The sequence below is a fragment of the Lynx rufus genome, unplaced genomic scaffold, assembly GCF_022079265.1.
Source record: "Lynx rufus isolate CCGP_SWC_20201006 ecotype Redwood Valley unplaced genomic scaffold, mLynRuf1.p SCAF_17, whole genome shotgun sequence".
NCBI classification, from domain to species: domain Eukaryota; kingdom Metazoa; phylum Chordata; class Mammalia; order Carnivora; family Felidae; genus Lynx; species Lynx rufus.
Window position 1 is genome coordinate 39,572,893 of NW_025814831.1, and position 27,710 is coordinate 39,600,602.

The 27,710-nt window shown below is 37.9% G+C and overlaps 1 pseudogene; it reads right to left on the reverse strand.

Annotated features, from left to right (window-relative positions):
• Positions 1-18,992: 18,992 nt before the first annotated feature.
• On the reverse strand, positions 18,993-19,247 carry LOC124512133 (small nuclear ribonucleoprotein F-like; annotated as a pseudogene).
• Between the last annotated feature and the right edge of the window lie 8,463 nt (positions 19,248-27,710).

Here is a 27,710-nt window from a genome sequence, read left to right on the forward strand (position 1 = left end):
AAATGGATACAGAAGCCAGATTTCTCACTGTGACAGTGAAAAGTAACAAGATAAGCAAGGGAAGAATGTTAGATTTATCTATGCAGGAGTTAGAATTGGAGATCTCAGTATGAACTCATGTTCCACTTACTATACATATATGATTAAATAATTACAGATATGTTATATTCACAGGTTAGTACACACACATATTTCCCTGTTCTGTCAGCTGAGAGGGTCTAGAAGCAATGACTCTCAGTAGCAATGAGTACACCCAGTGCCTACATCCTGATTTCCAGTATCTTCTCCATTTTCCAATAAATATACAAAGTTAACTTGGAGAGGACTGCAGTGCCAAAAAAGTGCTAAAAAATAAAATATAGAATAAGAGTATGTCAAAGGACATAGGAACCAACTAGGAAACTCCCAATGTCTCAACTTGAAACAATATGAGCAACAAAATAAATTTAGTTTTGGATTATAAACCAAAATACAAGAATCCATAAATCTACAACAATGTAAATAAAGGACTGCATGAATAAATAAGTGGGGGATAATATATTTTCTGTGCAGAATTCCAAATAATTGATGTAAATATGTCACCCTAAAGGAAGACACGCATAACTCTACTTCATGGGCACACTACACATATGCACATGGTGACTTCTTTCCAAAGGGTACAGTAAGATACCACTCTCAGTATAAGACAATCAGGTGGGCGAAAAGGAGGTAAGGATATAAAAATTTAAACCACATAATCAACAAGATAAATACTACTTATATCAAATTTTATGATTTGATAATAGAGAATACACTTTCCCAGGGGCACAAAGCACATTCACAAAAGTTGATCATATATTCAATCACAAAGCAGACATCAGTAAGTTCCATAAAGGAGAAATATTACCAGCAACCCTCTCTGATCACGCTACTATAAAGTTAGAAATTATACATAGAAAGAGGGGGAAAAAGTTTATTATTTTGGAAATAAAAAACTTTAAAATTTATATTAAGCAACTCTTAGATGAAAGGGACACTAAACACAAAATTACAGAATTTCTTTTAAAATAATAAAAACATTAGTTGGCCATACTTTTGTGGGTCTAGTTCTGGGGTTTCTATTCTATTCCATTGGTCTGTGTGTCTGTTTTTGTGCCAATACCATGCTGTCTTGATGATTACAGCTTTGTAGTAGAGGCTAAATCTGGGATTGTGATGCCTCCTGCTTTGGTCTTCTTCTTCAAAGTTACTTTGGCTATTCGTGGCCTTCTGTGGTTCCATACAAATTTTAGGATTGCTTGCTCTAGCTTTGAGAAGAATGCTGGTGCAATTTTGATTGAGATTGCATTGAATGTGTAGATAGCTTTGGGTAGTATTGACATTTTAACAATATTTATTCTTCCAATCCATTAGCATATGTTTTCACTCTTATGTGGATCCTGAGAAACTTAACAGAAGTCCATGGGGGAAGGGAAGAAAAAAAAAAAAAGGTTAGAGAGGGACAGAGCCAAAGCATAAGAGACTTTTAAAAACTGAGAACAAACTGAGGGTAGATGGGGGGGGGGTGGGAGGGAGGAGAGGGTGGGTGATGGGTATTGAGGAGGGCACCTTTTGGGATGAGCACTGGGTGTTGTATGGAAACCAATTTGACAATAAATTTCATATTAAAAAATTGAAAAAAATAAATACATAAAAGTAAACTTAAAAAATGAATCAGGTTTTGGATGTGGATATTTATCAACTACATATGGATCCACTAAGGGCTCTGTAGAAAGTTTGAGTTTTGTCACTACAAATAAAAATTAATATAACATATTTGTATTTTACATTGTCATTAAAATTGTCCTTGGAGTAAAAAAATAAAATAAAATAATAAAAACACCACCTAGCAAATTCTGTGGAATATATTTAAGAGAGAAAAGAGAAAAGTTCACAGTCTGAAACACTTATCAATAAAAAGAATTAAAATAATCTAATTAAATTCTTATCTTAAAAAACAAGAAAGAAAAAAATGAAGTAAACCAAAGGAACACACAAAGAAGGAAACACTCAAGATAAAAGTAAAAACTAATAAGGTACAGGATAGGAAATCAGAAGATGTAACTAATAAAGCAAAATCTCTAACAAAAAAAAAAACACATGAGTCAATAGTTAACTTAATTCAGAAAAATATAGGCAGAAAATATAAATACAAAATATGAAATTGCAAGGGAAATAACCATTTAAATAGAAGAAATGCTTTAAAATAATAGGATAGTGCTTTAGAGAAATAAATTTGAAAATCTGTATGAAATGCATTTTTTTAGGGACTTACACTCTATGAAAATGATTCCATTAGTGATAGAAGAGGTAAACAGACCAATTTCCATAGAAGAAAAAAAGCAAATAAGAAATTGCTACACACAAAATAAACACCAGGCCCTGATGGTTTCATAGGGGAGTTCTGCAAAATATTTAATGACCAGATAGTACCAACATTCCACAATAAGTTCCAGAACACTGAAAATAAAGGAAAATGATCCAATTCTTTTTATGGAATAAGAACAAAGCTTTTAGCCAACAGAATCCAGCATGGTAATATGAAAACAATACTCCATGACCAAGTAAGATTTATTCCAAATGTAAAGTTGGCTCAATTTCAGTAAATAAGCTATTAAGACTTCATACTAATACTTCCAAACCACTTTGTTTCCATAAGTGGAGAAATTCTTTAACAAATTTTAAAACGTGTTTTTGGTAAAAATCACTCAACTAAACAGAACTCACCCTGTTCTTAAAATGAGTATTGAGAACATAAGTGGATATCCACAAAGTTCAGTACTATTTAAAATTTTCTAGAGGCCAATGCAATCAGATGAGAGAAAACACTATGAGGCATAAGAGTTGGGGGAAAAAAAAGAAATTTACTATTTGCAGACTATATAATCATATACCCAGATAGTCAATGACAAAGGTAACTCAAAAAACTCAGAACATAAAATTAACATGCAGACACCAAACATGCTTTCAGAAACACAAAAGGTAATCAGAGCATATAATGAAAAAGAAAGCCTTATTTATAATAGCAAAAAGGAAATAAAACACCTAGAAATAAATAGGAAATGTACTAAATTTATACACAGAAAACTTAACATTCCTGAGATATAATATTAGACTTGAACAAATGGAAAGACATTCTTACATCTTGAATAATGTGGCTCAACATCTTATAGATATCAGTTCTTCATAAGGTATAAATTTAATGCAACCCCCAAGAAAATATTAGTAAGCTTTTAATAGATTTAAACATGTTAATTCAAATTTTATGTGGAATATCCAGGAAATACTATAAAAGAGAGCTACTAGGAAACAAGCCCTGGCAGACATTACAACATACTATAACACCTTTATAGTTAAAATAGAGCAGTACTGGTACATGGGCATACAGGCAGTCCAGTGGGAAAAGATTAAAAGTCCAGATACACACCAAAGTGAATATTTTAATGTATGATGGAGGTAACATCTCACGTCACTGGGGCAAGAATTGATATTTTAATAACTGGCGCTGAGATAACTGATATTTGGATAAACATCAAAATTAGATCTATACCTCATTTCGTACAGAAAAATAAACTCCAAGTGGTTCAGGAATATAAATATTAAAAAAAAATGAAACCACAAAAGAACAAGAAAAAAAATGAATGAATTTTTATAAAATCTTGGAGGTGGGGAAAGGTCTTTCTAGCTGTAACTCAAGATCCAGAGAAAATGCAAAAACTGTTAAATTTGACTACATAAAAACTTAAAACTTCAGCAAGGCCAAAACAAAACACACCACAAAGTCATAAGACAGAATACTAGAGAAAAACACTTATATATCACAAATGAAGAGCCAATAACATTAATATGGAATTCTTAAAAAATTCTGGAGGAAAAAAAAAAACGGACCAAAATCCTGGTAGTAAAATGAATGAAAAACACGAAAAAACAATCCAAACATTTTTTAAAGCCCTTAAACACATGGAAAGGCATTCAATCTTACTTATATTAATAGAATGCAAATTAATACAATTCTGAGATATCATTTCTCACCAAGCAGATTGGTAAAAATTCAAAAAAACAACACACTATTTGCAAGGTTATGGAGAGACAAATTTGAAAACTTGTATGAAATAGTTTTTTTTTAATTTTTTGAGGAACATATAGTTTATGAAAATGACCCCATTAGTAATAGAAAGCTTAAATAAATTTCCATAGAAGAACAAAAAGCAAACAAGAAACTGCTGTACGTAAAACAAGCACCAGGCCCTGATTGGGGCCCCACAGGGGTAAAGTATGCCTTTACAGAAGAGAATGTAGCAACATTTAACCAAAAACAGTAAATGAGAAAAAGTTTATATTTGGGGGATCTAGATGAAGGATTTAAAGGAAACCTTTGTACTATTCTTGTAGAGTTTCTATAAACCTGATATTATGTCGAAATTAAAAATTAGAAAAAAAAAACATTGTTCTGGATGCTCTTGAAAATAGACTATAAGAGGGGCGCCTGGGTGGCTCAGTCAGTTAAGCGGCCGACTTCGGCTCAGGTCATGATCTCGCGGTCCGTGAGTTCGAGCCCCGCATCGGGCTCTGTGCTGACAGCTCAGAGCCTGCAGCCTGTTTCAGATTCTGTGTCTCCCTCTCTCTGACCCTCCCCTGTTCATGCTCTGTCTCTCCCTGTCTCAAAAATAAATAAAACATTAAAAAATTTTTTTTTAAAAATAGACTATAAGAAGAAAAGATACGCAGAAGGGAGAATTTGTTGTATTTCAACCAGGACAGTCACAGCAAAGATTATTTGATTCTGGATATATCTTGAAGATAGAACTGGTACTATTTCCTGATAGACTAGATGTAGGGTAAGAGAGATTGAGAGGAGTCAAGGATAATTCCAGTGTTTTTGGCTTGAGCACATGGAGTTGGCATCAACTGAAATGGGGAAGACATTGGTACAAATTTGGAGGTTAATTTCAGTTTGGGACAAATTAATTGTGAAATGTTTATTAGATATTTGGATGGGAATGTGCGTACCACACTTAACGCTTGCTATAGCTTGCACCTGCTCAGTACTCCATATATCTTGAGGCTTTGGTGTGTAGAAGAGCAGGGAAGACAAGGAAAAGAGGGAGACTTTGCCTTCCCAACCAACATAGTGAGGCCCACAATTTCAATACCACCTTCATCAAACATTCATCCTCTTGCTTCTATTTTTGGTTCTACACTGATTAACAGACTTCTTTGGGCAAACATTAGTAAAGCTTCTAGTCCTCACCCATTTTCATATAAACTGAGAGTGTAGAACTAAGGCCACTGCCCATTATTCCATTCCAGCAAACCAAGGTTGAATTAAGAATGCAGTGCTTTTACTTTGGAAGTGGCTTTAATTCTTTTAATCGTGAAAAGCCATTATGATTATAGAAGTGCCAACTGGGAAAGCTGACATTTTCAGTGTGTCTAAAGCTCAGACCTAATTATGCCAGCATAGGGTTGAATTTATCATTAATTAAAGCCTTTTAATCATCTTAAATTTTTCATATTATCTGTTTTCAGTGAAAATGTCTTTACTGTTCAGTGCATTTTTAAGTATGAATTACCTAAATAATATCTAAATCTACTGTGGCGTTATGTCCAAGTGCTCCACTATAAGTATATATCAGGCAGCCATTAAATACACAAGACTTCTTCAGTAGTTAAGAGAGTTAACAATGGACTATGGTTTATTTAAATGGAGAAACAAGAGGATAAATTCTTCCAAATAATGCCTAGTATGGTGATACAGACATGCCTGTCACTCTTGTAATCTGAAAGTATGACTTCTTTTAATGTCTTATATCTGGACCTTGATCTGTGAACACTAAGCATTATCACCTACCAAGAAAATGTTTCCATTTTTTTTTCCTGTCCCAATCTGCAATGGTTCTGGACTCCAAATTAACCTTTAATGGGGGAAAATGCCCTTAAGAAATCAATGTAGTAACTATTTCAGTTTTGAGCTGAATAAAGAAATTTTTTAATGTGGTATACATATTGCAAAGATGCATTCATAAGCCCATCTTTTGCTTTCCTAGTATATATCTGTTTATAATGTGTTTAAATGCTTGCTTGTTTCTGTCTTACATGTATATAATAAACACGTCAGAGTTCCCTCACCCTTGGAAATCTAGATATGACTGGCTCAGAGTACTGCCAATTCTCCATAATAACTAAAACCTTCTTCATGATTTCTGCTAACCCCTGAGGGTTTCATTTTTGCTATTGCTCTGACTTCAGCTTTTGCATACAATTGTGCAGCATATATTGAGGCTTTTCACCAAATTCCACAAGGACTCCATCTACTCTGAGCACAGACCTGGCACTACAAAGTAATTAGCTGCTGGACATATAAACCTATAGGGTTGAGTTCAGTGAGGAAGGAAGGGAGGGGAGGAGAGAGAGGTGGGAACAGAGAGAAGCTAATTGAGTCTATTTAGCAAAGTGGAATGAGCTTGGAGTTGGAGGCAATACAGGGTGGTAGGTAAATTCAGTGCAGTGAATGTAAAAGATAAAGCATCTGAAGAAAGAAGGAAGTAAGGAAGGGGGTCAGAGGGTCAGTGGAGAGGAGAGGGAAATAAATGGAGGAAGGGAGGTAGAAGGGAGAAAAGAAGGACAAAGAAAATCAAAGAGCAAGAAGAAAAAAAAAAAAAGGTATCATGAGGATTTGCATGCCAAAAAGGAAACCTGTCATATTATGTAAGTGGACAGAAAGCCACTACCAGGGAGGCTCAGGGGTCTCAACAATATGGGGTAAGACAGTGAGCTGCCTAGATCATCTGTGGGGCAGGATCTGCAATCAAAGCTAACTTCATATTTACGCAGAAAGTTTGTAATTCAGGTGTTTAACTTAACCATTTAGTAAATTCAATTGTTTCAATTCTGTATTCTCCATCCTGTTTGTTTTAAGATCCGATACCCTTAACTGGATACTATACATATCAAAAATATCCTACCAGTCACAAAACAGAAATTTAAATAGGACAAAGAAAACCTGAACCCATCTTACTAGGTAAAGTGGCAAGGCCAGTGATCTTATAGAATCTGAGTTCTCCATGACTGCTATACTAGCATAATGCATAATAAATGTAATTTTTTGAATAAAGCAGCCATCACATTATCCTCTCTGGACTAGACACAGGAATAACTACAGTAGAAGTCTAAAATCACATCTCCCCCATAGCACCCTGGTTTCTCTGTTGCCATGACAACTCCAGAGAGAATGAAATAAGGTTTCAAGATACCATCAAATTCATTGATTTTTTTTTAAATCAGGTTATGTATTTCATGAATAGCAAACCCTGAATGCTGAGTTAAAATTAAATTAGAATATATTGCTTGAATTATCTCATTATACATATTCAAGTAAGGGACTTGACAATCTAGAATTCAAAGGACCGTATCCCTAGAGTTGCTGAAATAAGTCTAGTATCCTCTTCATTATGTTTTTACAATGAACACTGAGTCATCTGAATGGGAAAGATGAAGAGACTCTACTGTCTGCAAAGACAATGAGCTGTCACTTCCTATCACCAGCTGCATTCCAGAAAGCAGGTGTTCCAATAACCAGGTATCACAGCTCAGTGTTTTTAAACATTATTTGAATGATAAACAGTATTCAAATATGGCAAAAAAAATACATAGTACAAATAGGAACAAATTCCAAGTAAACAGACTTGGGAAATAACAATTAATGGATAACAAATAAATACATTGAAGCATAAACGTGTGTAACTATTACTACCTGGTAGTTAAGGCCACCCTTGTTAGACTTAGAAGAAATCTGTGAAAAATAATTTTACTGAAAAACGTACTTCAGACTTAGAAATATATTTTATGTTCTCCATCAACCTATAAAAGCTTCAATAGTAACTGACTGACATTATTTTTGACTAAAGTTACCAATATCTGGCATGCCTAATGTCAATAATTTTTAATAGCTTAGAAAAACAACGTATACGTCCATTTCATTGAAAGATCTAATGGGGTTTGTTTTTTGTTTTTGTTAGGGTTGGGTCAATTTCCTCTAGGTCTACGCTCATTTGTTTGACAATCTCCTTACAGGTTAGGCATTGTGGGACTTATGACAAGTTAAAGGCTTTTAGCTGCCCCATTTCATAGCTGAGAATTTTACATCAGTGTGAAAGGAGGTCAGTTTGCAAGAAGCACTTAGAATTTAAGTGTGATGGCACGTAAGAGAAAAACATTGCCTGGTTCTTTATAAAATTATAATGAGTTTTTTTTTAACGAATTATATATTTATAGTTCAGGATGAATTTACAATGAGTAAGGGCTCTTTTATTTGGAGAAACACAACAATAGTAAATAAGTATCAATATCTGGAAACAATGTGGTTTGATGGTTTCCCTCACTGTTTACTCTAAGTTGTGAGCATGGCAAATTGTGTATAGCCAACTGTTAAAGAATTGTGTCTCCCCAAATTCATAAGTTGAAGTCCTAATCCCCCAGTACCTTAGAATGTGACTGTACTTGAAATACAGACCTTTAGAGTAGTAATTAAGGTTAAATGAAGTCACAAGGATTGGGCTTTATTCTGATTGGTGTCCTTTTAGGGACACAGCAAGAAAGTAGCTGTCTACAAGACAAGGACAGAGGCCTCAATAGAAACCAAATCTTCTGACATCTTGATATTGGACTTCCAGCCTCCAGAACCAGGAGAAAACAAATTTCCACTGTTTAAGCCACCCCATGTCTGGTATTTCATTATGGCAACCCTAGCAAACCAATATACCAATTCTGAGAAATTAAAATCAATTCAGATCATTTTATTTGGGGGAATTTTCTGTCTAAGGCATCTCAACTCAGAATCTATAAGCTTTCCTCTGCACTATTCCCCATCAATTTATACCAAGTTAGAGACAAATGAATTTATCTATCTTCAAAGGTAAGGACCAAGATCAAGAGCCTCTCTTCTGATTCCTTCTTCCTGGCATCTCTTGGATGGAGTCTAGACAATTGCTATGGTAAAGGAGCAGCCTAAACGACTTTGACCTTGGGAATCACTTTATAAAAAAGTTAAATGTGTGATGTTATTCTAAAGTTGGTAAAGCCCCTAAGGTTTGCAGAAAAGGGGAGGTGGGGCCAAGAGACGTTGCTGTTTAGATACTCTACTTAGGGTAATAGCCCATGAGTTGCTGTGTCGTTCATCATTTTACAGTTATTCTAGAAAAAGTGAATGGATAGGATGCACATCATACTTATATGGAGACTTTAACTGAAAATGTCACAGAATGTTTAACAAAAAAAGGACAGGAATACAAAGGAAACAGTAAAGGAGATGGAGGAAATTGTAAAGGGAATACAAGCACATTATTTCTCTACTGAAAATCTAGATGGAGAGAACTTGTGAACATAAAAACCCTAGAAACTACCTCCATCATCTCTAATTTCTGCCAGTTTGTGTAGAGGGACCACTCCTCCCATCTGGGGCATTTTAGTCCTAGGTTATACAGAGATATTGTCAATAAGCCACCTTTCCACTGGACCACATGTGATTGTCTCTCCATAATTCTGATCAGCTCAATACTTCTGAAGTATTAATTCAGAAATTTTCTAAATTACCACTCTCCTGTTTTACTCCAAAGTCAAGTCAAAAAGATATTCAGGAAATGATGTGCTTTAGACTCAAAATGCCCTCCAAACCTAAAGTAAATGAGGACACTGATGGTCACAAGAAGTGACTGGTTCCAGATGCATTCTCTCCCGCAAACGCAGAGTTGTTCATGGTCATGGTTTCCACCTCCCACCAGCCCAATGATGCACTAGCCAACTGCCAGGACTACAGAGGTTGGCATCACAACTGCTGGTCTCCACAGCTGTTACTTCTGAGGGAGAAGCGGACATATGGAAAGTAGGGTGAAGGAATAATTCAGGAAGCATGAAAGATGCAGTGAATTAAATAGCCTTTTATTTGGTAGTATACTTAGCTGGGCACGAATTTCATCCGTTTAGAAATCACGTGCACTCCATGTTTTAGCTTTTAGGCTAAAGGGAAGCAAACACTCACCAGTATTCAATTACTATGGCAACATTTCTACCTCTCAGTTAGAACCCTGATTTAGGACATTTTGTGCATTCGTCAGTGCCTACCCTGTGCAGAGAGCCTCCTGAGCAACAATTTTCAGCCTTGCTAGCCTAACTCCCATAGCTGTCATATTACTTTAGTTCAACAGACATCCAGTGTGTGTCTACCAAATATCCGGGCTGTATTCTAGGGATTCAAAGATGAATGCCGTAAGACCATGGAATGCTTACAGCCAGCCAACACTCGTCCCTGGAACTACACTGTAAAAGTCTCTCTCTCTGCAGTGCTTTTTCAAGATGTCTCATAAGTCATTCTCATCTTCTGTCTCTTCTCCACTTCATTAGGGAGGGAATTTTAATGCACATTAAAATTTCCAACGATAGAGTCTATACTTAGTAGTTGTATCTTAAATAACTATTTTGAAGTACTGAATCACAAGTCCCCCATTAATATTTAGGAAAAAGCCTAGCCATGACATACTTATATGAAACCTAGCCATAAACCAATGGCCCACACATGAATGAGTAAAGTGAATAAACTGACATACTCACGAATCATCTTTAGGTAGATCAATTCCTAGACACATGGCTCCTCCTATCTATGTTGGCTCCTCTTGGCTTCAGTGTCAGAGAGTCAGTGAATTGTGGGCTTGTCCATAAATTGGGAGAGGTTGGTGGAGAATTCCATCTTCTTAGAGCCAATGAACCTCGTGCACAGATTTAGAGAAAGACAGAATCTTTGGCTCTTCTCCCTAGCCTCATTGTGCTACTCTGTCAAAGGACATAGTAAAACATGAACTATCCTAAAACAATGAAAACGGTGTGTTGCCTACAAATAGCCACAGTCTCAGAAATATACTGTATTGGCATCTTTTGAACCACGAAGACGTAAGATTGAAAAGGTAGCTGTTATTTTAACCCTGCTATTAACAATGACAACAAAATCCTTATTATTAAGTCCCTGCACTTTGTGGCTGGTCACTCACCTCTCATCATCATCATTCAGATTGTCTGGTACTGATCAAATAAATCAATCCATTCATCACCAAGTGAAGAAGCACCCTAGACTTGATCTCCAGATCTGTTCACAGTGTCTCCCAATCCCTCCATCTTTGCATCTCATCCAAGAATGAGAGGAGAAAAAGTTTGGGTGGGATCTCAAGCTAGTGAAAGATGACTCTCCCTAGACTACCACTGGTTGCTAAGAAACTGCTAAACTCCCTGTTTCAGTTGAAGGCCCTTCTCAATGTGGCCCTCACCTGCTACATCATCTTCTCCCACCTCCCCTTTACCAGAAATCATTTTCCCCCATATGGCTAAGGCACTAACCTTGGTCAACTCTGCTGATAACATTTACCGTACATGAAAGTTTTCCCCACTCCTTTGCACTGGTTCCTACAATACCTATTCTCTGAGGATCACGAAAATTCTCATCTCCCACTGACAGGTCACAGTGCTGTGTCCAGCTCAGCTCTGAGCTCTTATGGTATCTCCACTCTCTGGGTGACTCTTTTGACAAACAAATCATCCTGCCTGTGACACTTCTTGTCTCAAAGCTGGACAGTTGTTTGTTGTTGTATTTATTCTGAATGCCTTGCCTTCTAAAACGCACAGATCCTGGTTCTCCTAAATTAGACCACAGAAAGCTTGTGTGAGTGCAGAAATAAAAATGTTTTTAAAAATATATTATCTTGAAATAAGCAAGAACTACCACCTGAATCCTGAAATAAGAAATCAAATATTTTTATCCTTCGCAGAATCACAGGAATAGAGGAGTTAAGTCTTCTATATTCTGTTGCTTTTTCTGTACTTATCCACCCAACACTGGATTTCTTTATAGATATATTTATGACATTTTTATGTCTCCCCATTAAGGTTATAAATCTCCTTAATATCAGTCTATGAAATATCTTATTTCTTTAGAATATTCAGAGTGATGCACAGTAACTGTTCAATAACTATTAACCCCAGTCAAATGATTAAACTATGAAATCTGAGTTGCCCTATTTTTAAAACAGAAAATCATATGTAGCTTTTAATAACAGCAAGAATTTTCCTCAATGATACCAAGATTAGTCTGGCACATGACTGGCATTCACTGGAAGGAAAGGAGGGAGGGAAAGTGGAGGGAAGGAAAGAGGAAGGAGAGGATGCTATGGCTTGTAGCTTATGGTGCAGAATATAAACTGAATGTTAATGCTATTAAGCACTGTTATCAGGTACAGGTACAAACAGGATACACAACATTTCCACTGTTAAGAAATATAATTCTAACTCTTTGCTTCCTGTGTATATTCGATATTTATTAAGATATATGTCATCTTTCTCCCCTCCCCCATCTACGTAGATATCAGCAAAATTATTTTCCTTTTACCTACAGTAGCAGAAACATTATTCAAAGTAACCACATTTTACTACCAGCAGGAGCAACATTTAACAAGTAACATTTTGCCTTAGAAAAAGAATCAACAAAAATGCCAAATTACTGAATAGTTGATGTAAATTATTAGAAGCCAAAAAACATGCTGAAAATTTGTAACTGTGCCCAGAGCTACATTTAAGCAAAAGAATCATTACTTCTACTTTGAAGAAAAAGCTTCTAAATCAGAAAAGCAAAGAAAGTCAGCTGAACCTTTCTCTGAATTATTTGGCAAAAAGCACATTTAGTAATATTTTATACACAAACGATGCCACTTTTCCAAGGTGCTCAAAATATTTTGCAAACAACCAGTCAGCTTCAGAGTATCATGATTAAACCAAAAGCAGTGTTCATGCCTTTGCACAGGAATAAAACTCAATGCTCATAGTAATTGAATTATGTAGAAAGTCATTCAGATCCCTTCTCACCCCTAACCACCCCCATCTATTCTCCTATAGGTCTGCCTGTTCCCAGATCCTGCACTAAAATAGAAACTGGTTTTCCTATCTGGGACTTTCTGTAAAAGGTAAAGAGCAAACCTAGGCATGTCTGGCTGTCACTCAGGAATAGATCGATTCAAAAGGTGATTAAGGACATTTTCAGCTGGAGCAAACTACAGCTGGCTTTACAGATAACAATTACTCACTGATAATTGTGGTGTTTGAAAATTACTACTGTTTCCAGGGACGTCCACAATTCCTCATAGCTTTCCGGGGCTCAGAAGAAATGACTGGCAGCCTCTTTTCTACAACATGACAAATCAGAGCTTTCACAAACTCAATCAAAATTGATTTCTGATGGCAAATAAGCATCTAAAAAGATGCTACACATCACATGTTGTCAGAGAAATGCAAATTAAAACCATGAGATACTATACTCCTATCATCCAAATTCCAGAGCACTGACACCACCAAAGGCTGGTGAGGGTGTGGAGCAAGAGGAACGCTCTATATGGTTGGCGGGATGCACAACGGTCCAGCCACTTTGGAAGAAAGTTTGACAGCATCTTAAAAACTAAACATAGTTTCATCAAAGTTTCTCTTTATTTGTTTAATCTCTACACTCAATATGGGGCTCGAACTCAGGACCCTGAGATCAAGAGTCACATGCTCTTATGACTGAGCCATCCAGGAACCCCAAAACTAAACATATTTTTATATAATCCAGTAATCATGCTCCTTGTTATTTACCCAACAGAGCTAAAGACTTATGTTTGCATGAAAACCTGCACATGGATGTTTGTAGTTTTATTCATAACTTCCAAAACTTGGAAGCAACCAAGGCATCTTTCAGTAGGTGAATGAATAATCTGTGGTACATTCAGGAAATAGAATGTTATTCAGCTGAAAAGAAATGAGCTATCAAGCTACGAAAAGGTAGAGAAATCTTAAATGCATATTACTGATAGAACACAGTCTTTAAAAGTTACACACCATAAGATTCCAACTATCTGACATCCTCGAAAAGGCAAAACTATGACGACAGTAAGAAGATCAAGGGTTGGCAAGGGTTAGTGAGAAAAGGATGAATAGGTGGAACACAGAGGATTTTTAGGGCACTGAAACTACTCTGTATGGTACTATAATGGTGGATACATATAATTACACATTTGTCCAAACACAAAGAATATACACCACCAGGAACGAACCCCAATATAAAGTATGGATCCTGGGTGATAATGATGCATCAACGTAGGTTTTGTCAGTTGACAAATATAACACTCCGGTGAGTGATGCTGATAATGGGGGGAGGCTATGTATATTGGGGGCTAAGAAGTATATAGGAAATTTCTTTATCTTCCCAATTTTCCTTAGTGTATAAGAATGCAACTGATTTCTGTACATTAAGTTTGTACCCTGCAACTTTGCTGAATTCATGTATCAGTTCTAGCAGACTTTTGGTGGAGTCTATCCAGTTTTCCATGTATAATATCATGTGATCTGCAAAAAGTGAAAGCTTGACTTCATCTTTGCCAATTTTGATGCCTTTGATTTCCTTTTGTTGTCTGATTGCTGATGCTAGAACTTCCAACACTATGTTAAACAACAGCGGTGAGAGTGGACATCCCTGTCGTGTTCCCGATCTCAGGGGGAAAGCTCTCAGTTTTTCCCCATTGAGGATGATGTTAGCTGTGGGCTTTTCATAAATGGCTTTTATGATCTTTAAGTATGTTCCTTCTATCCCGACTTTCTCAAGGGTTTTTATTAAGAAAGGATGCTGAATTTTGTCAAATGTTTTTTCTGCATCGATTGACAGGATCATATGGTTCTTATCTTTTCTTTTCTTAATGTGATGTATCACAGATTGATTTGTGAATATCGAACCAGCCCTGCAGCCCAGGAATGAATCCCACTTGATCATGGTGAATAATTCTTTTTATATGCTGTTGAATTCGATTTGCTAGCATCTTGTTGAGAATTTTTGCATCCGTATTCATCAGGGATATTGGCCTGTAGTTCCCTTTTTTGCTGGATCTCTGTCTGGTTTGGGAATCAAAGTAAAAGCCAGTAAAGCTGGCTTCATAGCTTCTGCACGGCAAAGGAAACAATCAACAAAACTAAAAGGCAACCCGTGGAATGGGAAAAGATATTTGCAAATGACATATCGGACAAAGGGCTAGTATCCAAAATCTATAAAGAACTTACCAAACTCCACACCTGAAAAACAAATAATCCAGTGAAGAAATGGACAGAAGACATGAATAGACACTTTTCTAAAGAAGACATCCAGATGGCCAACAGGCACATGACAAGATGCTCAACGTCACTCCTCATCAGGGAAATACAAATCAAAACCACACTGAGATACCACCTCACACCAGTCAGAGTGGCTAAAATGAACAAATCAGGAGACTATAGATGCTGGAGAGGATGTGGAGAAAATGGAACACTCTTGCGCTGTTGGTGGGAATGCAAACTGGTAGAGCCACTCTAGAAAACAGTGTGGAGGTTCCTCAAAAAGTTAGAAATAGATCTACCCTATGACCCAGCAATAGCACTGCTAGGAATTTACCCAAGGGATACAAGAGTGCTGATGACAGGTGCCCTTTGTACCCCAATGTTTTTGGGGTTTTTTAATTGTTGAGAGACAGAGACAGAGCATGAGCGGGGGAGGGGCAGAGAGAGAGGGAGACACAGAATTGGAAGAAGACTCCAGGCTCTGCGCTGTCAGACAGGGCCCAATGCGGGGCTCAAACCCACTAACTGTGAGATCATGACCTGAGCTGAAGTCAGACGTTCAATCGATTGAACCACCCAGGCGCCCCTGTACCCCAATGTTTATAGCAGCACTTTCAACAATAGCCAAATTATGGAAAGAGCCTAAATGTCCATCAACTGACGAATGGATAAAGAAGATGTGGCTTAGATATACAATGGAATACTATTTGGCAATGAGAAAGAATGAAATCTGGCCACTTGCAGCAACGTGGATGGAACTGGAGACTGTTATGCTAAGTGAAATAAGTCAGGCAGAGAAAGACAGATACCATATGTTTTCATTCATATGTGGATCCTGAGAAACTCACCAGAAGACCAAGGGGGAGGGCGGCGGAGGGGGAAGTTACAGAGAGGGTAGGAGGCAAACCATAAGAGACTCTTAAATACTGAGAACAAATGAGTGTTGATGGGGGGTGGGGAAGAGGGGAAAGTGGGTGATGGGCATTGAGGAGGGCACCTGTTGGGATGAGCACTGGGTATTGTATGGAAACCAATTTGACAATAAATTACATATAAAAAATAAAATGTAACTCTAATGCTTACTAAAATAAATACATAAATACATAAATAAATACATAGATAAATAAAATTAATCCTTAACCCACCATCTTCATAGAAGCTACTGAGGACACTGGCCATAGGAAAGCACCTACTCCTTCCCCTACAAATATCCACACACATCCTTGTTCCTGGTTTCTGCAATACTCCCCCTTATAATATAAAAGCACTGTAGCTCACTCTTTTGGGTCATTCATATGATCTGCTCTTTCCTAGTGCTCCCCCAAAGACAACCCATGATTGCTTTACCACCTGATACCCCTAGACCAGATCCTTTCACTATTCCTCCCACCTAAAACTCATGAAATCAAAACTATGATTTGGAATGCAACATTCAATGCTGCCTTTATTATTCCCAGCTTCCAGCACTCTTGCTATCCCTTATCTCCTGAAATCCTTACCACTTTTTCAGAATTTGTATTTAGTGTTTTGGGGTATTTTCATACTTTAGTATTTGATACATGAATTCATGAATTTAAGATCCTGCATCTAAAGTTCTAAGAGAATCATGCCATTATAAATAGGGTCAATTATATACCTAAGCAGAAAGATTAGTTCAATTTCCACAGTGGATAAACTTCAGACTTTTATTCTCCCAATAATCAAGCTAGTACTCTAGATCAGATCTACTTTAGGATGTAGATAAGAGGTAGCTAAACTGTAGTTCTAAAACCCTAACCCTTATCTCTTAGCCTCACTCTGCATAGGAAATTTTCCAATCGCATTTCTAATTATTAGAATCATACCGTTGTTATTTAATGTAATATCCTATGCTTATCTACCTTTTGCACTACTGTATTGTCTTGAAATTTTCAGAATTCCTGTTTCTCTGACTCCCTCCCTTCCTCTCTTGATTAAGCTCCCAAAGGCAAACACAATGTGTTCTTCTCACCTCCCAAGGCCTACAGCAATGCCTGGGATATGGTGAACGCTCAATTGATGTGTGTGGACAAACCCATTCAATGTGTGAATGAAAGAATTAATAGCATATTCAAGAGCATATTCACTAAACATGTCAACTCCCTTTTACCTTTTTTCTATGTGTGTGCATTTGCAACTACTGCCAATACATTTCAAACATACAGGGTGAAACAATGTAGATAATAGTAAAGGTGAAGTATTGTCCATGTAGACTTGGCTGGGATCTCAACAGAGCTTCTCCTTGGAACACGTCTCTAAAATCTAAAGTGAGGGCACCTGGGTGACTCAGTCAGTTAAGCATCCAACTCTTAATTTCGGCTCAGGTCATGATCTCACATTTGGTGAGACTGATCCCGCGATGAGCTCTATGGTGACAGCTTGGGATATTATCTCTCCTCTGCCCCTCCCCAACTAACACTCTCTTACATGTGCTCTCTCTCTAAAAATAAATAAACTTTAAAAATCCAAAGTGAAGAGGGCAGGGCATGGACTGAATTGTGTCCCAACAAAAATTAATATCTTTGTCCAAACCTCCAGTATTTTAGAATGTAATTGTATCTGGAGGTAGGGTCTTTAAAGAGGCAATTAAGTTAAAATGAGGTGATTAGAGTAAGCCCTAATCCCATATGACTACTGTCTTTACAAGAGGAAATTTGGATACACATAACAGGCAGAGTTAAGACTGTGTGAAGACAGCCATATACAAGCCAAGGAGAAAAGCCTCAGAAGGAACCAAACTGACACCTTGGACTTCTGGCTTTCAAAATTGTAAATAAATTTGTTTTCCTTCCCTTCCCCTAATGTTCATCTGTTGAGTTTCTCAAATTCCACATATGAGTGATTTCATGTGATATCTCTCTCTAACTTATTTTGCTTAGCATAATACGTTCCAGTTCCATCCATGTTGTTGCAAATGGCAAGATCTCAATTTTCATCACTGAGTGGTATTCCATTGTGTGTGTGTGTGTGTGTGTGTATACACATATACATACATATATATATATATACACACACACACACACTATATCATATTTATCCATTATATACACTATATACACATATACATACATATATATACACACACTATATCATCTTTATCCATTCATCAGTCGATGGACATTTGGGCTCTTTCCATAATTTGGCTATTGTTGATAGTGGTACTATAAACACTGGGAGGCAAACCATAAGAGACTTTCAAATACAGAGATCAAACTGAGGGTTGCTGGGGAGTGGGGCGGGGAAGGTTCGGGGGGGTGGGGGCTGCATTAAATAAGTGACAGGCATTAAGGAGAGCACTTTTCAGGATGAGCTCTGGGTGTCCTATGTAAGAGTTGAATCACTGGGTTCTACTCCTGAAGCAAAAACTACACTGTATGTTAACTAACTTGAAAAAAAAATTCTGTCATGTAAGCTACCCAGTCTGCACTGCTTTTTTATGGCAGCCCAAGCAAATTAATAAGCAGGGCATGGGCTGCTTTAGAAGGCATAGGTGCTTCATACAGTGAGGCATTTTTCATAGAAGATATGAAGGAAACCATCATGGTTGTCTATAATATGCCTGGGTGCAGTGCTGGGTTGTTCATGAGAATTACCCTTTTAGCTCCTCACAAAACCATATAAGGTCATATTATTAACCCAGTTTTTAAAATAAGTGAGTTCGATAGATTGAGAGGCTTTCTAAGGATATTTGGCTGATTTACTTCAGAAACAGTTTCAATAATGCCTAGGTGACTTCAAAGTCCATATTCTTTTTTTTAAAACATGTTTATTGTCTGCACATACATATAAATTCACCACATAAGATGCTATTCTCTCATTTCCCCATCTTCTTCCTCTTCAACACCCCTGAATTAAAGAACATTACACCTTATTAAAACTTCACCCAAATGACCAGACAATGCTCCATCTGTATATTCTTCTGTGTTTGCAAGCTGCATGTTCATATAGCCATCTGCAGATACCAGATAGCTTTTGTACTCCATTCCCTACTTGAGTTTCACCATCACTGGCTTTCCTGTTAATCCATTCAGGAAAGATTTGGGATTGAGGGGCAAATTCATCTCGACTACAAGCAAATGCTGCAGGCCACTCAGCACCGACCCAGCTGTTGTCCGTCCCTCCTGACTGGAGTAGCTATGCCTGAGCGCAAATCTCAGCACTTCCAGGGTGAAGATAAATGTCCATATTCTTTTTTGAACAAAGTCTATGTTCTTTACAACTCCTCCAGAATAAAAGGGCTCTGATGGCTGAAGGTCTGGGACAAAGATGTTCCTACGTCCACAGGCAGGAGAACATCCCCACGCACAATCTGGAGGTAGACTGGAGGTAGCTGATATTTTTTAAATGACATCTCTACAATTATAGTATGTGCCAGAATAGAAGATGCAAGTTTTCACACACAAAAAAATAGAAAACATAAAGAAAAATAGGTGGAGGAGGGAGAGATGGAAAAATCCAAAAGTAACTTTGCATCAATTGAAGGTAAAAAACCTAGAACCAAAGCACCCAAGATTCAGCGTCTTGTTACTCCATGTGTCCTCCAAAACAAACGTCGGCCTACTGCTTGGAAGAAGCAGTGCACTAAGAAAAGCAAGGAAGAGGCTGCAGAATATACTAAACCTGTGGCCAACAGACTGAAGGAGGCCAAAGAAAAACGCCGGGAACAGATTGCCAAGAGACAGACGCTGTCTTCTCTGAGAGCTTCTGAGTTCAGACAGAAAGGAGATTTTTCTAAGAGTAACAAATAAATAAGATCAGACATCAAAAAAAAAAAAAAACCTTATTTCTGCAGTGCATTACTAGTATTTGTTTTTAATAGAACTGCATGTATGGTATGAAATTTCATTTACCAGTAATGTGTGTTTTGTTGTCTAATATTACCTGATACACAGTGAATATATTTTTTCACTGTGATTATCTATTTTCCAGGATTAGAATGCTAATATCCAAAAATATCATAGTATCATATCCAGAATATACTATTTTGCACCTGGACTCCACTATGTAGTACAACATATAAATAATATATTTCCTTTAAATGTATTTTTATGATAGCATATCATGGATTATACTTTTTCCCCCAAATTATCTCTGAAAATTTGAGATATATCTTATATATCTCTGTGTCCTACATATAATATGAAAAGTGACATTAGGGAATTTTTAAGTTAAAAGTCATTTAAATTCCCTACCCCTTTCATTTGTACATACTAGATGTGCAGAGATTAGGTTCAATTTAGCAAACATTTACTGAGCACTAGAGAAATGATGATGACTAAGACAGAGTTGCTAGCTGTAAAGAGCTTACTTCCGGCCAAAGTAAAACATGAAGAGCAAACTATTTTTCCTTGTATTTGGATTTACAAGGTACAAAATAAAGTATCCTTCTTTATACTTAACCCCCCAAAGTGTCTACCAACCAGTTTTCCTGTTTCCTTATAGTCTCACCAATTACCAATTCTAATAATTTTATTGTTATATTGAGTCAAGATCCATGATTTCTAAGGCAAATTTTGAATCTATTGGGACATTCTCATTCTTGCCAATTGCTCTCTCTAGATAATACTACAACAGAAATTTCAAGTATGTGGATTTTTTCTTTTAGAATATTTAAGATAAATTTCAGAGGGGCTGAATTGCTGAGTCAGTTTTTACTCTAAGAATATTGTTATTTATAAAACCACGATGCCAACATCCATTGCAACTGGAGTATAATGGTTAAAAAAATTCACTGCATATTTTCTAGTAATGAGGTTTATCTATGAAAAAAATGTTTTGGAATTGAATGAGATTTTAAATGTACCTTAAATTTTGTTCAAATTTTAGATCTCTGTAACTTATATACAATAAACTCTCCTGTATTCTAATTTGCACTGTTTTCTGAAATTAAATGTTTATGTCATATGCTGATTTATCTGTTACAGTCTTAAGATTTTTTTCGTAAAATTAAACACAGAATAATTATTTATTAATCAAATAGTCCCACTACCATTTGGCTTATAGATTCTTAAAGGATTATTGTGTTAATGGTACATTTAAACAGGTTTTGAACAACCAAAGAAACCAGAATCCTGATAATATTTTTATTTTTTTAATGTTTTTATTCATTTTTGAGACAGAGAGAGACAGAGCATGAGCAGGGGAGGGACAGAGAGAGAGGGAGACACAGAATCTGAAGCAGGCTCCAGGCTCTGAGCTGTCGGCACAGAGCCCAACGCGGGGCTCGAACTCACAGAGTATGAGATCATGACCTGAGCTAAAGTAGGATGCTTAACTGACTGAGCCACCCAGGCGCCCTGAGAATATTTAATACTTTCCACAAAGATTTGGGGTGGGGGGAGTTTAATGGCTATGGCAACAAAAGCCATTAATACCAGCTATCCACTCACCAAAGAGGCATGATTTGCTTTCAAAGTGATTGTAGTAGCCAAGTTTAAAGTAAGTCAGAAATAGATAGATAAATAAATAAAAACAACCATCTGTTAAAAATTTCTGTACTTTTGTCTTTTCTCGCCATCTACTTTCTCTGTGTGAGTAGTTTAACGGGATTAATGTGAACATCTGAACATGCTGTTTTGCACCAAGCTCACTTAGCCTTTCTTCAAGTCCTTGACCCAGATAAAGAAAGATATGATTTCCAAATTCAAAGAAAGCTTCAATTGGAGGGGAGGAGAAAAATGCTACCTCAGCTCAAAGTCTGATTTTTCTGCTGTCCTACAGTTGTAATTGTAAAATAGAGCTTCACTTAAAAATATCTCCCTTTGTTCATGTGGGAAGGGACCTTGAGATGTCATTTACCACCACAGACCACATGTTATGAGCCAAAACTCAAAACAATAGCCTAACCAAAGACTTTCTTTCCCTTATTTGTCAATGTATTTATAATGACCTTGTAAGTGCTCGAACGTCACATGAATATATACACAAAATCAATTGCCTAAGTTTCATTCATCTCTTGGTCCCTGGGCAATCTCATCTAGTGTCAAGGCATGGACAGGATTTATGTGCTGTCCACCCCCCGCCCCACTTGTTTTCAGATCTTCTCTCTTTAATTTAGTCTATTTATCCAAGTGCCCATAAACCTCTCTCTCAATACACATTTTACAGGTATTCTAAACTCCACATATCCAAAACTGAAATCATCTTTCCTTCCAAACCCATTTTTCCACCTCTCCTCCTCACCCCATGAACAATACCACATCACTCATTACCCAAAACAGAAAGCTCAGAGTTCACACAGGTCACTTTCTCCCTTTCCAACAGTCACCGAATCCTGTCAATCCTACCTGAAAAGAAAATATCTCTTGTGCTTTTCCTTGTCTTCATTCTCACCACTGCTGCCTTAGTGCACATCCTCCAACTTCCTGAGCAAATTATTATGTTTTTAGTTTTTCTTTGTTATTTTAAATTTATTTTTTAATTTATATCCAAGTTAGTTAGCATAGAGTACAACAATGATTTCAGGAATAGATTCCTTAATGCTCCTTACCCACTTGGCCCATTCCCCCTCCCACAACCTCTCCAGTGACCCTCTGTTCTCTATATTTAAGAGTCTCTTACGTTTTGTCCCCTCCCTGTTTTTATATTATTTTTGCTTCCCTTCCCTTATGATCATCTGCTTTGTATCTTAAATTCCTTATATGAGTTGAAGTCATATGATATTTGTCTTTCTCTAATTTCGCTTAGCATAATACCCTCTAGTTCCATCCGTGTAGTTGCAAATGCAAGATTTCATTCTTTCTGATTGCTGAGTAATACTCCATTGTATATACATACCACATCTTCTTTACCCATTCATCCACTGATGGACATTTGGGCTCTTTCCATACTTTGGCTATTGTCGATAGTGCTGCTATAAACATTGGGGTGTATGTGCCCCTTCGAAACAGCATACCTGTATCCCTTGGATAAATACCTACTAGTGCAATTGCTGGGTCATAGGGTAGTTCTATTTTTAGTTTTTTGAGGAACCTCCATACTGTTTTCCAGAGTGGCTGTACCAGTTTGCATTCTCACCAGCAGTGCAAAAGAGATCCTCTTTCTCCACATCCTCACCAACATCTGTTGTTGCCTGAGTTGTTAATGTTAGCCATTCTGACAGGTGTGAGGTGGTATCTCATTGTGGTTTTGATTTGTATTTCCCTAATGATGAGTGATGTGGAGCATTTTTTCATGTGTCGGTTGGCCATCTGGATGTCTTCTTTGGAGAAGTATCTATTCATGTCTTTTGCCCATTTCTTCACTGGATTGTTTTTTGGGTTTCCTGAGCAAATTATTGAAGTTCTTTCCTTGTTGGTCTTTTGCTTCCAGTGTTCATCACCATCCACTTGCTCCCCCCCCCCACCAATACGTCACCTCTCAGCATACTCCTTATCTTGGTCAGAGATACACATCTCATCATGTGACCACTACTCTTTATGATCTTATTTTAAATATTTGAGTTTTCTGCTGTAACTGAAATAGTCATGAATGAAACTCAAGTTCACTACTACAACAGGGCAAAATGAGAAATTTTGGATTGTTTAAAAAAAAAACAGTTGCCAGGCTGACTTTTTCCCCCAACACAGGATTTCTAGGATTGAAAACTGCCAAACAGCTTTGTGATCCAGCTTGTAACATGCCCCATGCTCTGCTCTATCCTCCATATAGACTGTGACCCCAGCCATGGGACACACAGAAGATAAAATATACACAAACTTCAAAGGCTGCAAATAGACTGCAAACAGCTACAACATACAGTTGTTTAAAGAAACTGACAGATCCTTCAAGTCCTCCTAAACTGTTATCAATAATATTCAATGATTCTTTTTCCTTTGAGATGCTCTGAGCTCTATAAAAAGAGCAACTCTTTGAATACATAAACAGAACTCACAGAAAGAGTGAACACAAGAATGATCTCCATCCCTTTCTCACAGCTACAGACAATTCCTTCCGTATCCAAAACCAGGGGCATGGGAAGGATTCCTTTATTTATAGATGCATAAGCTCTTTCAATAGTATTTTTAAGCTATATTGAACCAGACAGTATGCTATGGGAACCCACTGGTGCCAGGGAAAGCCCCTCATTATTCCAGGGGTTTCTGAGGGCAGTGACTGCACCCAGCATGAGGATCAGTACCAAGACAGTATTCAATAAATGTTCAGTGAATATTAGAGGAAAAGTGTCGCCAAATGGTGAGATGGTGTTGAAAAAGAGGCATGTGCCAACTGCTGCAGAGAAGACCTGGTACCAACTGGCTCAGTGGAGTGAGCTGGAGCCAGGGAAGCTTTCTGGGCAGAATGTTGTGGACAGGGCTCTTTGAGTTAGAAGACAGCTTGTGCTGCTCCCATTTCTGGAAATTCTCCTACCTGTTACTCTACATACTGAACTCTTATTCATCACTCAAGACCCAGATGAAGTCTCAACTCCCCAGTGGAGCCACTCCCTACCATCACACTCCCCATCAAAATCTTCCGGACTCCAGAAGCGGAGCACTTTACTTATTGCCTACATGCTCATGCTAGGTTCTTACCACATGTTAATGTCCTCTAGCTCATCCATTTTGCTGAAACACTTACATTGCACTTACTACATACCAGGCAGCATCCTGATGGCTTTGTGACATTACCTCACTTAATCCACACAGTTAGCTACATGTGGTCTAACTATTATCCCTACTTTACAGCTGAGGAAACTGAAGCCCAGACTTTTAGCATTCTGCCTCTTGCACTACAGAGCAAGCTTCTCAAGAGAAGAAAATGCATGGTTTCCATCATTACAACCTCAGCCCTTTTACACACGACTTAGCAAATTATAGACTTCGAAACATATGTATATATTGTTGAATAAAGAACATTTGGCAGAGATGCCTGTCCAAACAGAAGTGACTCTATTCATTTTAATTCACTCAATTCAATTCTTTTATATAACCTTCTCTTAACAACTAAAATGTTTGGTGAATTATTACTCTCAGCTTTAAAAAAAGATGAAAATACTAATTAGTGACTTAACTACTATTCTCAAGCCCAAGTAAAGCTCATCAAGACCTGGTTAACTCATTTTCTTCAGAAAGACAAGTTTCACATCACTGCCTTAAAACAAACAAACGAACAAACAAACAAGATGTAGTGCTTGCAAATTTTCTGTGAGAAATCTCAGTTCAAAACTGTGCCAGCATGCTGTTCAATGTGCTACTAAAGAACAGAGGAGGTCTGCAGTTAAAGCTGTTGCTGATGAGATGAGCACCTTGTCCTCATCACCAGCCCTGTCCACGTCAGGGGAATGTGTGGAAAGACCTAGAGCACAATGAAAAGAGGCGACTTGTGAGCAAACTGTCCTTAACCACCCTGACTCTAAGCGTTTGGAGGGTCAAGATCTGCTCAGGGTCAATAGGGAAGATACTGCAGCGATGGTGTCAGACATCTAGAAGAGGTGTAACTGTATGAACACAGTGCACTGTCTGAACAGGGAATGAAATGTCATTAGGTACAACTTTACTGGCATCTAGGTCTCCTGAAATTTTGGTTATTTTTAAGTACCAAAAATTAAACCTATCCTGGATAACGGAGGCATGGATTTTTGTAAAGTCCCAAAAGAACACTACTTTTCTTTCAATGATTACAATCTCATTCATTTGCGACAAGTCCCCAGTTTAAAATGCTAGCACCCCGGGGCGCCTGGGTGGCTCAGTCGGTAAGCGTCCAACTTCAGCTCAGGTCATGATCTCGCAGTTCGTGAGTTCGAGCCCCGCATCAGGCGCTGTGCTGACAGCCCGGAGCCTGAAGCCTGCTTCAGATTCTGTGTCTCCCTCTGCTCCTCCCCCACTCACACTCGGTCTCTCTCTCAAAAATAAAATAAAACATTAAAAAAAATTAAAACGCTAGCACCCCATGAGGAGGTAAACCTTTTATCATTACCACCTAACACTTGGTTTCCCCAGTAATTCCCAGAGGGTAGTATGCCTACAGGCAAGGATAAGAAAAGGACCCAGAGAGGTGCCAGGGGCAAGGAGGGTCATTCTAGGAGAAAGAAAAACAACCACTTTAAGTGAGGAAGGCCCAAAAGGCCCACATGCTGTGCTTCACAGTTTTCCCAGGCTGGCTGTGTCACTAGGACAGAGTGGAACTGCAGGTAGGTCCAGGACATTGCAACTAATAAGCAATTTCTACTCGGGAAGCATTTTCAGTGAGAGAAAAGTGTGTCTTTAATAAACCAGTGGTTATTTAAAAAGGAGGAAGAAGAGGAGGAGGAGGAAGAGGAGGAAGAGGAGGAGGAGGAAGAGGTGACAGTGGTGGTTTTGGTGAGTAAATGAAGGTCTACTGGGCCAGCACCCATGTCACCTGGAGAATAATCAAACAGCCAGGAGAAGGCATGAGCTCAGCAGTGGCACATGGCCAGACAGAACTCAGGGCTAAAATTACTCAGAACTGGACAGCAACTCAGTGTTCTTTTCTGCCCTCACAAAAGGACAAGGTGCATGACTGCTCCTTGCATACCTGGATGGAAAAATGTTTGTTTCATAAATAAGACAAATAAGTCATTGAGACACTGTTGATGGCTTACTCCTTTTTATACAGTCATGTTCTGGAAACGATAAATGAAGATCTGCCATCTGTGTCACATTCTAATCATCTGACCAGTGGACCAAAGCTAACCAGTCAGTGGAACTTCTAAAATGACCAAGTGTGGGTTTAAGCTCCAGTGCACAAAAGGTGCATTTTCAGTTGAGCTGAAAATGAAGAGAAGCTGAAAGATCCTTGACACAGATGGTATAGGGGAATGACAACAATAAAATGAGACTTAAAGTCCTTACCACTGAACTCAGGCCAAGAGCCAGGGATGCCCTGAACTGTTGTGCAGGTTGTACCCTGCACAAGGGTACCCAGTTCAAGTAAGCATGAGTGGAAACAACTACTCTCTGCAAGCCAAGTAATGGCCTGAGCAGGACTGTACCAGCTTCTGAAGGGGTACCATTTTCTAACACATGTACCCAAAGTGGGTTCCTTTTTTTTTTTTTTTTTAATAAGCAGTTCACCCTGCAGGTGTATCTTTTTCTTAGTAAACACAAAAGACACCTTGTATATATGAAGAGATTATATCAAGTCCCATTCAATTGGATGTGAGCAGGAGCAAAATAGAAAGTTGAGAGGTAATCTGGGCCCCCACACCACACCTACAGTTCTTGACCTTCCCTCCTACAGACCTCACTCAACTCAGAGTCTCTGCTCTCACAACAGAGGGAAGGAGCAGAGCTGTTGTGCACACCTATGGACACCTGCCCAGTTCAGAAGTGAGAGGTGAGTGGCAACGGGAGATAGTTGAAAAGAGCTGTGTGATGGGACCACCTCTGAGAATACCTTGTTTCTTTTTCATATGTTAAAAAATGAGAGGTTGAAGTCAACTTGGAAGAACCTGTGTGTTGAGCAATGGGAATGGGCTAAAGTACTAAAGATAATTTCTGCCTAATTTGTAGGCTTCTCCAGAGCTGGATATAACTTTCCCACTTGCTCGTCATCTCTAGGTCCACACCACAACTCTCAGTCTC